Source organism: Culex pipiens, chromosome 2, assembly GCF_016801865.2.
Source record: "Culex pipiens pallens isolate TS chromosome 2, TS_CPP_V2, whole genome shotgun sequence".
Classification (NCBI taxonomy): Eukaryota; Metazoa; Arthropoda; class Insecta; order Diptera; family Culicidae; genus Culex; species Culex pipiens.
This window is the reverse complement of record NC_068938.1, coordinates 97640341-97652881: the sequence shown is the minus strand read 5'-3', so window position 1 is coordinate 97652881 and position 12541 is coordinate 97640341. Positions and strand designations below refer to the sequence as shown.

Genomic DNA, 12541 nt, shown 5'->3' with positions numbered 1-12541 from the left:
AAAGCACAGCAAAAACTTCCAAGAGGGAAAAGTTCTCAGTGTGAGAGTATTTTACTCTCAGCTTGATTTTCAAAAATTTCCGCCTATCAAAAACTCAAACAAAAAGCGTCGATATCGGGATTCGATCCCAAGTCCTTAAGATCAACATTTCAGTGCGTTTGCAGCATCGGCCACCATTACAAGATAAATTATGCTATTATCAAGGCTGCTAATCGATAAAATTATCGTCGATAATATTATCGTCTAACGATAACGATAATTGTTAACCTATCGTTATCGTTATTTCGATAATTCTATCGGCGATAATCTTATCGCCGATGATGGACGACAACTCTTTTCAGAATCTTTCAAAAATCGATTTAGTTCAACCAAATCGTGTTAAATTTTCAATGCTTTCACCAAGAATATTTTTTTTTAAATGTAGCAAGTTTCAAAGTATAAATACTCAAAATTGTTCACAAAATACAGTATTTCATCAAAAGTACTCAAACATTCATAATTTTCAACATGGGTATCAAACGAAGCGAAATTTGTTATGCATTTTCCCATTATTAGAGTTATTTTTCGAAAATACTCAAATTTTCAAAATTTGCATCATGAGTATCAAAGAATGTGAAATTGTGTATGCATTTTCACTTCATTAGAGTTTTTTTTTGTAAAGAACAAAAATTTTCACAAAATATGGTATTTTTCTAAAATGATCAATTATATTTAATTTGCAATATGGGTATCAAACGAAGCGAAATTTTGAATACTTTTCCCCTTATTTATATTTTTGATGGAAAATACTAAAATTCTCACAAAATACTGTATTTTTTCGAAAATACTCAAAGTTTTGAAATTTGCGATATGGGTATCAAAGGAAGCGAAATTGTGTATACATTATCACTTCAATAGAGCTTTTTTTTTTGTTAAAAACTAAAATTTTCACTAAATACCGTATTTTTTCTAAAATACTCAAATTTTCAAAATTTGCAATATGGGCAATAAACGAAGCTAAATTTTGTATGCTTTTTCACTATATTAATGTTATGTTGGAAAATACTAAAAATTTCACAAAATATCATATATTTAAAATTTCGTCGGGACGCAATATATGCAATATTCAAACGAAGCGAAAATTTTCTGAAAATAACAGCAACAACAAAAAACGATAAAAAACTTAAAATGCATATCAAATTTCGGCGTTTGATACCCATATTGCAAATCATGAAAATTTTTGTACTTTCGAAAAAATACGGTATTTTGTGAAAATTCAAGTACTTAAAAGACTAAAATAGTACTTAAAAACTAAAATAAAAAATACGTACAAATTTTTGCTTCGTTTGATACCCATATTGCATATATTGCGTCCCGACGATAACGATAGAATTATCGTTATCGTTATCGATAATTTTATCGTTAACAACCTTGGCTATTATACTCTCGATAAATTTGAGACCTTCTTACCCCTGAGAGTCTTTTGTGAGTTCTGATATATCTGATAAGACTGAAAAGACTCAGTTTGTTTAAAATTTTAACTTTGCCTAATAAAAAAGAGTTAAGAAACATGTGAAAAAAAATCAAATTCCACAATTTATCACAACAGCGACGATTCCTTTACCGTCGCCAACATTGTCACAGTTTTCTACGACTTAGGGCACTTCTCTGCGGTGTGCGGCACCATTGTTATGGCTCATCCATCTCTATAAAGAACCCGTGAAATAGACAGCTTAGCATATAAAACAACAAAAGACGCACATTCGTTAGAAACTTAAGAGCATCTCCACCACCAAAAAATAAGAAGAACGTGTGGACAAATGAAAGATTATTTTTAGGTTTTCTTCACTTTTCTGAGGTAACCAGACATCGCTCGCAGTGATTAATAGCATAATTTATTTTCAAAATAATAAAGTCCAACCTCGGCCAGCCAGCCAGGTCACTCTAGAACTTGGTTTGCCAAGTCGTAAATCGACCGTACGGCATATCTGCTACACATCGCACGACGCATCACGGGTTCACGACGAATTGTTGCACGACTCTCTCTGTGGTATAGCCCGTGATTGTGCTTCACGGGTAGGAATTCGGTCTAGCTTTGGGGAGCTTGCAAGAAGGAACCGAAATCATAGTATTTGACAATATTTTCCCCAAAAATCATATTTCTTTAAAAAAAAATATTTCTAAATTTTTCAAAATAATATTTTTTTGTCGGTTTAAGTCAGATTGAAAAATCAGCTATTTTTTCTGTGTACCTTTTTTATGAAAAGTCATAAATCCACTTTCCAAATTTCTCATGCCCACATGAAATCCATGATCAAAGTAACATCCAAAAAAAAGCCCTATAAAACCAGCACCGCTCTAAATTCGAAAATTCCCCCTCCTCTCTACAGACTCCTCACGCTAGATTACATCTGAGAGCGAGGACTCCCCAACTGAGACGCGCCACGGTCGTAAAGTGCGGAAGCCAAGACGTTAACAGCGCCGTAAACAATGCGCCCAAATAGATTTAAATCACGACCCGACACCGCATCGGAATCGTCGCCCAGATTGAGATGAGCCCGGGGTTGACAACATTACGGTAGTTCTGGTGCGCGATGCGCTCGGAATCCATTAGCATAAGAATAGATGCTACCGATATGCTGCTTTCTGGGGGTCATAAAACAACTTTTTCCGGAATGTAAGGCGGAAAGTATTTCCTCAAAATTTAAATAAATTCAGTACTGCTTCAAACACTTTCGAGTGAAATTTTGACGCAACTTCAAAGTCTCGAAAATTGCGCAATAAAACGCAACTTAAAGACGTTTTCTTGTAGATTTTTTCCTACCGTCCTCGCCTCAACTGTCATCCTTGAAGGCAACAGCTGTTCCATCACTTTGGGCGTTTTGTCTATTCCAGGGAGAACATTGTTGTTTACCTGAAAGAAAGAGACAAAAAAGCGGTTGAAAATTAGTTGATGGCCGTCGTAAATTAGCGCGCCGAGCAGTTTAATGATTTTTCCCAGCAGCAGTGTCACAGCTGCGAAAATATCCGCTGGATATTGGGGGTGAAAATATTGTTGTTTATGTAATTATTGGATAATGGGGCTGGGTGGGAAAATAAATGGCGAAAGTGTTTGCCGTTTCCGGCGTGATGTCCGCGGCTGTAAATTATAAGAAGGTGACGTTTGGCATTGGATGAGGCAGACTAATGCACTTAAAAATACTGTGAATACAAAGAGACGAGTTGTTCCTTTTAATTCCGCTATATATATAGCGGAATTAAAAGGAACAACTCGTCTCTTTGTATTCACAGTAATGCATTCTGCTAAAACGCTCAACCAAACCACACTTAAAAATACTTTAAGCATCGGCATCGGGTGCTGTAGGGACCATTCATAAACCACGTGGACACTTTTTTGGTAATATCGAACCACCCCCCCCCCCCTCGTGGACAATTGTCCATACAAAAAAAATCTTTTTTGTATGGAGCATGGACAATCGCCATACCCCCCCCCCCCCCCTAAAGTGTCCACGTGGTTTATGGATGGTCCCGTACCACTGTTTCACATTGGTAAGAAATGAACAATTAAAAAGAAATGCATACAGCATTCCCATATTTTCTAAAGAACCGAACAAATACTATGTAGCTTTAAAAAGAATTTTATGGATCCCGTCTTGCCACATGTTGCAAAAATTCGATTTATATTCAAATACAATATATCTAAAATAGCACAGTCGACACTCCTCTAAATGTGATACGTAGTCTTTGAATGAACTCAAAATCAATGTTTTTTTTAAATAAATTTTGGACTGTTGACTTGTTTAAAATATTTTTATTTCTGGTCTTAAGATTGAAATATTAAACTCATATTTTTCAACTTTAAAGATTCTGTAATCAACTCTGAAGGCTTTAGGTTTAAAATGAATACGTTTTAGAATGAATAAAAAAAATCGGAATGGAATCGGTTGTGGAATTATTGGCACACTTTTGCAGTTTTGCGCGAACGTTATTGGTTGGCCAAGTTATGAGTTTTTGAAAAAAAAATATAGTTTTTTGATATATCTAAAATGTACTTAAATTTTTTTAAAGCTGTATTTAGATGTAAATTCAATTTCAAAGAACTTCTATAAACATTTTGATAAAGTGCACCACTATTGTATTAAAACAATTTTTAGGTTAAATTATTAAACAAATTTTCTTTTTTAACAGTGTCCATCCTTGTTCATCATAAAAAAAACTATTTCCAAAAAGCTTAGAAAACAAAACTCTGTACAATTTGCTTCTTTGGGCAATGTTGATTCAACTTTTGGTTGCTGAGCCTTGCCTTGCCTAGTCTTGCAAAGTATGAAAATGAGTTATTTTTCTCTCTATACAATTTACCCTCAATTTTCAATCGATGATATCCTGGAAACAATTGATCAGATTTTCATAAAAATAAAATTGTGTAAAATTTTCTAAACTCATTGAAAAACAATCAACAATCAACAATTTCCCTGGTTGCTATGTACCTTTATCACAAAATTTCAAAAAGTGGAGAAAATTTCACACAAAATTATTTTTTTTGTAATTAATATCGTCGGTAAAAAATAGGAGTCAATTGGTTAAACTAAGACAATCACAATTTTATTAAAAAATTAACATAAAAATGTCTATACCTCAAAAACGGTTTACTGTAATAAAATTTTATAATATATGTTTTCAACTTGAATAAAATTTTACAGCTTAAAATTATTTTTTTTTGCGGCACTTTTTTTATATTATTCTACATTATCTACACTATTTTTTGTCTCAAAAAGTAATAATTTGGTTAAAACATCTAAAATACATCAAAACATAAAAAAAACGATGGGGTGAAGTTAGCCAAAATCGAGTTTTTACGATAGAAAGTCATTTAAGAAAACTATTTTTTTTCTTTACTCAATACAGTCCATACTCGATTATCCCAAGGCCTTGGATTTTATTTTTCGAAAGGCGAAATATTTTTTTCCGTTGTCTTATTTTTGATTGTAATGCTCAAGTATAACCCCCAAACCATCCTGTATTTTAAAAACTAACTTAATCCTTCCTCACTTTTTACCAACAATGGGTAATATGAGTGGTTTGGACACATATTTCAGCATTTTTTAAGATCCAGAAAAATAAGTACCCAGATATAACTTAAGTGGTCATAACTCGAGACAGGGTTGCCAGATCTTCAATGTTGTAAGCTTGTTGGAAAGGTTTCTCGATTACCTAACCAACGATGGGTCAGATGATGGATCCGGACATCTTTTGCATACATTTAATTATGATCCGCCTTCAAAAAAGTACATAAATATCACTTAAGTGGTCATAACTCGAGACAGGGTTGCCAGATCTTCAATGTTGTAAGCTTGTTGGAAAGGTCTTTTGATTACCTAACCAACGATGGGTCGGATGATGGATCTGGACATCTTTTGCATACATTTAATTAAGATCCGGCTTCAAAAAAGTACATAAATATCACTTAAGTGGTCATAACTCGAGACAGGGTTACAAGATCTTCAATGTTGTGGACTCATTGGAAAGGTCTCTCGATTATATAACCAACGATGGGTCGGATGATGGATCCGGACATCGTTTACATGCATATAAATGAGATCCGGTTATATTTGAAAACACATTTTTATACATAACTTTTGAACTAGTTAACGAAACTTCAAACAATTCAATAGCGATGTATTGGACCTTAAACCAAGTCAAATGCAACTGGTTCGATCAAAATCGGTTCAGCCAGTGCTGAGAAATATTGATCACATACATACATACACACACACATACACACACACACAGACATTTGTTCAAATTTCGATTCTGAGTCGATATGTATACATCAAGGTGGGTCTTCAAGCTTTTAATAAAAAGATCATTTTTAGAGCAGGATTATAGCCTTACCTCAGTGAGGAAGGCAAAACCAAGAAGGCGGGTATGCAATATCGGAAAAATGTATTTTTGTATTACAATAGGCAATCAAATATTCAAATTCAACTTAAATGGTGTCGCAGAACTCGAATTTTATGTTAAAAGGAAGCAAATAAAAGTAAACGACAATTTTTTTATTCATGATTCGATTACCCAAAGTCCCATAAAAACCTTCGGATAATCGGAACTTTGGATAATCGATTCTGGACTGTAGTAATAACCATAACCTACAACTTTGCCGGTATATTTTTGAGCAGAGTTTCGAATGGTTTCATAGCAATTTTCTATGGACAGCCCCCAAATTTGCACAGAGACTTGCATGAAAAAACTAATAATGCAAAATGACTGATTTGGACATTAGGAATCGATAGACAAAGTTTCAAAAAAAAAAATCAAACCATCCACATTAACGACCCCCAGGTCTTTTGTGGTCTCTATTGCAAGTTTCTGCTCGAACCTAGGAGTCCGAAGGCTTGAATGGTGAGAGCACCCAAACCTCTTTTTACTCTAAGGAACCTTCCACCCCAGTGTTTCAAATGACGACCTTTGGATTGCGAGTCCAACCATCGCCAGCGATTCCACCGGAGTAGGCTTGGTTTGGTGTGTTGTTTGTACTTATGGCATGGAGAAAACTCCTACACCTGGACGGCCTAACAACCAAGGCCGGGACCGACATTTTACTTCCTCATCCGATGGAAGGTTGGAGCAGATGGGAATCGAACCCAGAATCATCCGCTTACAAAGCGGACAGCGTGACCATTCGGCCACGCACTGCCACAAAGTTTCATACAAATCAAAAAATACAAAAAAAAAAACAATAATTCATGTTTTTATACAAACAGTCAAAAACACTTTACTGCCTCTCTAATCTACCCTAGTAACATTTTTAAACTAACAGGTTTTATCATGGTTCTGGAAACCCTCATGCGGCCTCAATAGGCTTTTATGGCCTACTTAAAACCTAAAATGTTACCAGGGTAGTCAGTTCCATATGTAAAAATAGCAAGCCGAGAAAAACGCAAAGCAAATTTGTCCCGACCATAGGGCTACGTGTGAAAATTTCACGAAAAAGTGGAATTTGCTACGATTTGCTGGAATAATCTACTAAATTTTATTTGGGTTTTCTGATAGTTCACATAATTTTGAAACAAACTGCATCGTTAACTCAAAATTGATGCAATTACTTATGGGACAGTCTTGACTTGAGCGGCAGTTTATGTAAGCTGTAATTTAAGATCAATGTACACCCAGAGCTGGGCAGCGCCATCTGAGAGAATAAAGAACACAATCTGATAGTATAAAGGTACTGTAAACGGACACAGAGGCAAGAGCGTTATTCTCATGGGTTCATTTCCAAAAATGTTCATCCACACACAAAATAAGTGCTGACATCGAGACTCGAACCCAATACCTTTGACATATCGAACCGCGCCTTTGTCGTATCGGCCACCACAGTTCGATGACTATGAGTTGGTCATTTAGCAATTTAAGCTTCTCAATGGGATGAACTGTTTCAAGGAACAAATGAACCCAATTTCGTGGTGGTTCACCCGCGAGAGGTTTATTCTTCGATTTAATTTTGGTAGAGTCATTCTCTCGGCTTTCAACTGTGGGTGTACTGATAGGCCGATAATTGGCAAAAATGCGATGAGAATAGGTATAATTCCCCTAGATATACCCCTAGGAATACCTCAACTTGGCTCTGAAAAATTGTAGAGGTTCACATTTGTTGGTTGTCATTCGTAGGCAGAAGAATCAACAACGTAACCACAAACTCTCCTCAACTTGGAAACCCCTTCCGGGTGTCATTGTGCCGACTTGAACTACCATAAGTACAGTTGAGTGATAACTTGCTCAACCGAAGAAATTTCCCCAAAACACGTGCACGCGCGCTGCTTTGTATTCTGTCCGCTTAATAGGAGTTGAAATTTGCAAATCCCGACACACACATTTCGTCGGGGTTCTTCTCTGTGAACCACATCAGACGACCGCCGCGCTGCAGCCCAGCTGTCCTGTCCCGTTTCCGTTCGTACGCGTGGATTTAATTAGGATTACAAGTGTTTTATTTTATCGTTCTGAGTACCGGAGATGTCATCCGAATTTCGCCATGCGAGCAGAATTGTCCCAAAACTCCGACCGCTGTTCAAGTAATTAAATCGTGTGTACTCGACTCGGTCAGGACAAATCACCTTTGGGATGCCGGCCGCGCGCGCATCGCTAATCCCGACAATCGCGTTGCGATCTACACCAGAAGTTCAACCGTGCCCTGAAATAGCAACACAGAAGCTAGGGTGGTCCTCGTTGGTCAACACTCTTCATTTTAATCCTGAACCGAATGCTACACAGAAAAAAAAATCATGGTAATATTACATCAGGGAAGGGGTACATCTTTTATGTCAGAAAAAAGGTGTAATTTTACCTCTGGAAATGTGTAATTTTACCTCTTTTCTGGTGTAATGTCACTTTTTCAGTCTAAATTGAGGTAAAATTACATCATAAAAGAGGTAATATTCAACCTTCAAAAATTACAGCTTCCAAATTTACATTATTTTTTTCTGTGTAGGGATTCACCCTACCCATCACCGGACACACTCTAATGGCATCACTGCTGCTGCAATTGGTATTCCGATCGCAGGGACTGATTATTTTCGTCATCTTCGCCGGGGCTCATCCCTGGGTACACAACTCTCGAGGGCCTGCTCGCCGCCACCGCTTCTCCAACTAATCTAAAGTGCCCAAACTGGGACCAACTCCGCTGTCGATTGTGGATCGGGATTGGATTTTTTTTCGTTGTTTTTCTCTTGCATCCCGGCATGGTGTTGGGATTTGGCCGCGTGTTCCGGATAAAAATAGACCTCGGCGACCGGTGATGATGGGCCTGGGGCTGCTGTGTGGCCACAGCGTCGTCGTATTGTGTTTTGCCGGCAGAGTAGATGCCGGCTGCCGCCGGTTTGGGATTACCGCCTAACCGGCGAGTGTGTGGAAATCGAGAAGACAAAAAGTATTACGAAAGCGCGAGTACAGTGGCGGGGATGTTTTCGGCGACAGTTGTAATAAGAGTGATGAACTATTTGTGTAAATCGAAAACCGTCAAAACAAACATCACATCTAACACGGAGTCGAAATCGAAGTCGGCTATTTCTGTGAAGCCTGAGTCGGAGCTGATAAATCGTCAACAGCCGGACCCGGAGATGGAGTCGAAGTCAGCTTGTTTCAAACTACTTTGTATGAGTCCAGGATGTATTTATCTGAGCTGGGGATTGAACTCCCGATCCTTCACGAGTAAAATCCTCCCCAACTTATCACTGTCCCACCAAACATTCCCCTGACTGTTCGTTTTCGCGCGGAACGCACTCAATTAAAACTGCGGGCAAACCGACACCGCCGGGCCGCGTCACATCAAATCATTTCAGCTGAGTGAGTGGCCGCGTATGGTGGCGTCAAGATGAGCATTTCAAGGGTCCCCCTCCTCCCCCACCCACCCAGAAAGGGGTGGTATTCTAAGGCGGAAATCTCGCCGCATCGGATTGCGAAAAACCTTTTGTGACACGGCTCGATGCGGTTCGCAGGTAATAGATATCATCACCACCGTCATCAGCAGCGAGCTTGACGAAGTCACGGTTCGGGACGTCTCCGTAGCCCCTCCGCGAAAAGGGTTGCGTTACCTAACGAGTTCCGCTGAAGAAATCTGTGTTCTTCTAAACTAAAAGAGTGAACAAATTTGAACGCGTGATTATTCGCGCGAGGCGCAACAAAGCAAAACAAAACTCTCCGGCGGTCTCGCTGACAGGCAAATCAACGAATCAATAAATTAATTCGACACGGCAGGAGCCCAAATTCATTAGCCCAGATTAGTAGCGTGCACGAGATGTCAAAGCAGAGTGTGAGGTGGTTTGACAGGGGAGTATCAATCACGTGCCGCGAGACGCCACCAGATTTGCTGTTGTGGTCAGATTAATTTGCTACCGAATTCCTGTTTTGGGCTTGGAATTCAGCTTCAAGAGCGTGAGGCGCCTCAGATAGCTTATGAGCAAATTTTGGAGGAAACGAGTTTTTAAAGGCGCTCGTAGGGTCATAACAATCATGTATCAGCGATTTAAAATTCGAATAAATAGGATAAAGAGTTTTGTTTGAACTACATGCAGAAGCTGGTGTAAGTTACAAGAACATCAGACAGATTAAAAGATTAAACTAAGTCATAAAACCACAGCAGACTTCCGAGAGTTTAGAGGTTACATACATGAAGAAAACAACAAAATTTCATATAACCGAAAATTTATTAAATCCACTAAAAACATAATTTTCAATCATTCCTGAATGTTTCATAAAGATATTTCATGATTGAACTGAGTAAGAGACGATTTAAGCACAAACTTAGGGAACGTTTTTCTCTGAACACCAAGTTGATTTACGGGTGCCACGATATCTCAAGATGGGATGGACCAAAAAAATGTTTGGTGATTTTTTATTTAACTTTTTGACACTAAAACTTGATTTGCAAAAAATACTAATTTTTTTTTATACATGTTTTAGAGGACATCAAATGCCAACTTTTCAGAAATTTCCAGGTTGTGCAAAAAATCTTTGACCGAGTTATGAACTTTATATTCAACATTATTTTTTCAAAAAATCAAAATATTGGTCGCAATTTTTTTTTTAAAGTCGCAGTTTTTCATTTTAATATTAGTGCAAAAGTTTGCCCTCATTTAAAATAATTATTTTTTGAAGGCAAAGAAAATTTTCTATATTTTGCTTTTCTGAACTTTGTTGATACGACCCTTAGTTGCTGAGATATTGCCATGTTTAAAAACAGGAAAATAGATGTTTTCTAAGTCTTACCCAAACAACCTAATGTCGATATCTCAGCAATGTTAATATATGAAACATTGGAGAAATTTTGCGATCTTTTCGAAAAAATATATTAAAAATTTTTAAACCAGGACTAACATTTTAAAAGGACCAAACATTCAAAATAACGCCCTTTTAAAATGTTAGTCTTGGTTAAAAAATTTTGAAAATATTTTTTCGAAAAGATCGGGAAATTTCACGAATTCTTAATATTTTAGCATTGAAAATAGGACCATTAGTTGCTGAGATATCGACATTAGAAAATGGTGGGTTGTGTTAGGGTGAGGAAACATCAATTTTCCTGTTTTTAAACCTTTGCATGGCAATATCTCAACAAAATTCAAAAAAGCAAAAAATTAAAAAAAAATCTCAGCTTTTCAAAAATATTTTTATTAAAAGTGGGCAAACATGTGCACTTATTAAAAAAAATTAAAAACTGCGACTATTTTCAAAAAAGTCACCTAAAAATGGGTTTAACTTGAAAACGGTGCACTTTATCAACATTTCACTAAAGTATTTCAAAAATGACGTTGAAAATTTTTTGCGACCAATATTTCGATTTTTTGAAAAAATCCGTATTGATTCAAAAATTCATAACTCGGTCAATGATTTTCTGCACAACCTGGAAATTTCTGAAAAGTTGGCATTTGATGTCCTCTAAAACATATTAAAAAATTACAAAAAATAAAAATTGTGCTTTTTGGAAATCAAGTTTTAGTAACAAAAAGTTTAATAAAAAATCACCAAAAATATTTTTACCTTGTATAATTTTTTTTCCAGTGTAGTCCGTATCCATACTACAACTGAAAAAAATCCTTCAAAAGATACAGATTATTGAATTTTCATACATCATTTTTGTATGGACAGCTGCCAAATTGGTATGAAAGATTATATAGACAAACTTATGATGCAAAATGGCTTTTTTGAGCATACAGAAGGCACCAAAAAAGTTTCAGCAGGATTAAAAAAAAAAACAAAAATTAAAATTTCGTAGAGAATTGCTCACATGCAAGTCTCCATACAATTTTGACAGCTGTCCACACAAAAATGGTACGTCAATATTCGAAAATCTGTAACTTTTGAGTGAATTTTCTGATCAATTCGGCAAAGTTGTATGTATTGATAAAGACTGTTCTGGAATAATAGGTACACAGAAAAAATCTTTCCAATTTTGTAATTTACTTTTTTTCACGAAAACTTTATTTCCCTAAATTGTTATTTTTTAAATTTTCGATCGGCAAGATTTTTTCCGTGTACCTATTTTTTCTGGATATTACTGAACAATACCAACAACTTTGCCGAAGACACCAAGTTTCCTCAGTTCCTCAATTTTCCCAGCACTCGATGAACCGATTTAGGCCAAACCGGTCCCATTTGACTCGGTTTAGAGTCCCATAGATCGAGTTCGAACAAAATTTAAGTTTTGATAAGTAGTTCGAAAGTTATGAATACAAATATGTTTTCGCAAATATCCGGATGTTAAATAAATGACCATAAATTGTGCTAAATATAATGTTGTTATACATCATTGGTTAGGTAACCGAAAGTCCTTGCAAACGAGTCCAGAAGATCGTAGCTATAAACTCTCTCATTACTTTTTTAGGCTAGATCTTAATTGGTTCCATAACAAAAATCTTGTATTCTACGCACAAACAAACAAAAAACTAAAAATCCAGATGAAAATTATTTCCGGATCTTTCGTGTGGCCCATGTTTGGTAAGCAGTGAGGAAGGAACCAACCATGTAGGTTAATTAAGTTAGTTTTTCGGAATGAACCTAAGGGAAAAATGGGATC

At 36.5% G+C, this 12541-nt stretch overlaps 1 protein-coding gene across 2 annotated transcripts in view; it reads right to left on the bottom strand.

Moving 5' to 3' along the window:
- LOC120426315 (pseudouridylate synthase RPUSD2-like) overlaps window positions 1-12541 on the bottom strand; it is a 358154-nt gene that overhangs the window by 267451 nt on the left and 78162 nt on the right. The gene's annotated exons all lie outside the window — the stretch shown is intronic.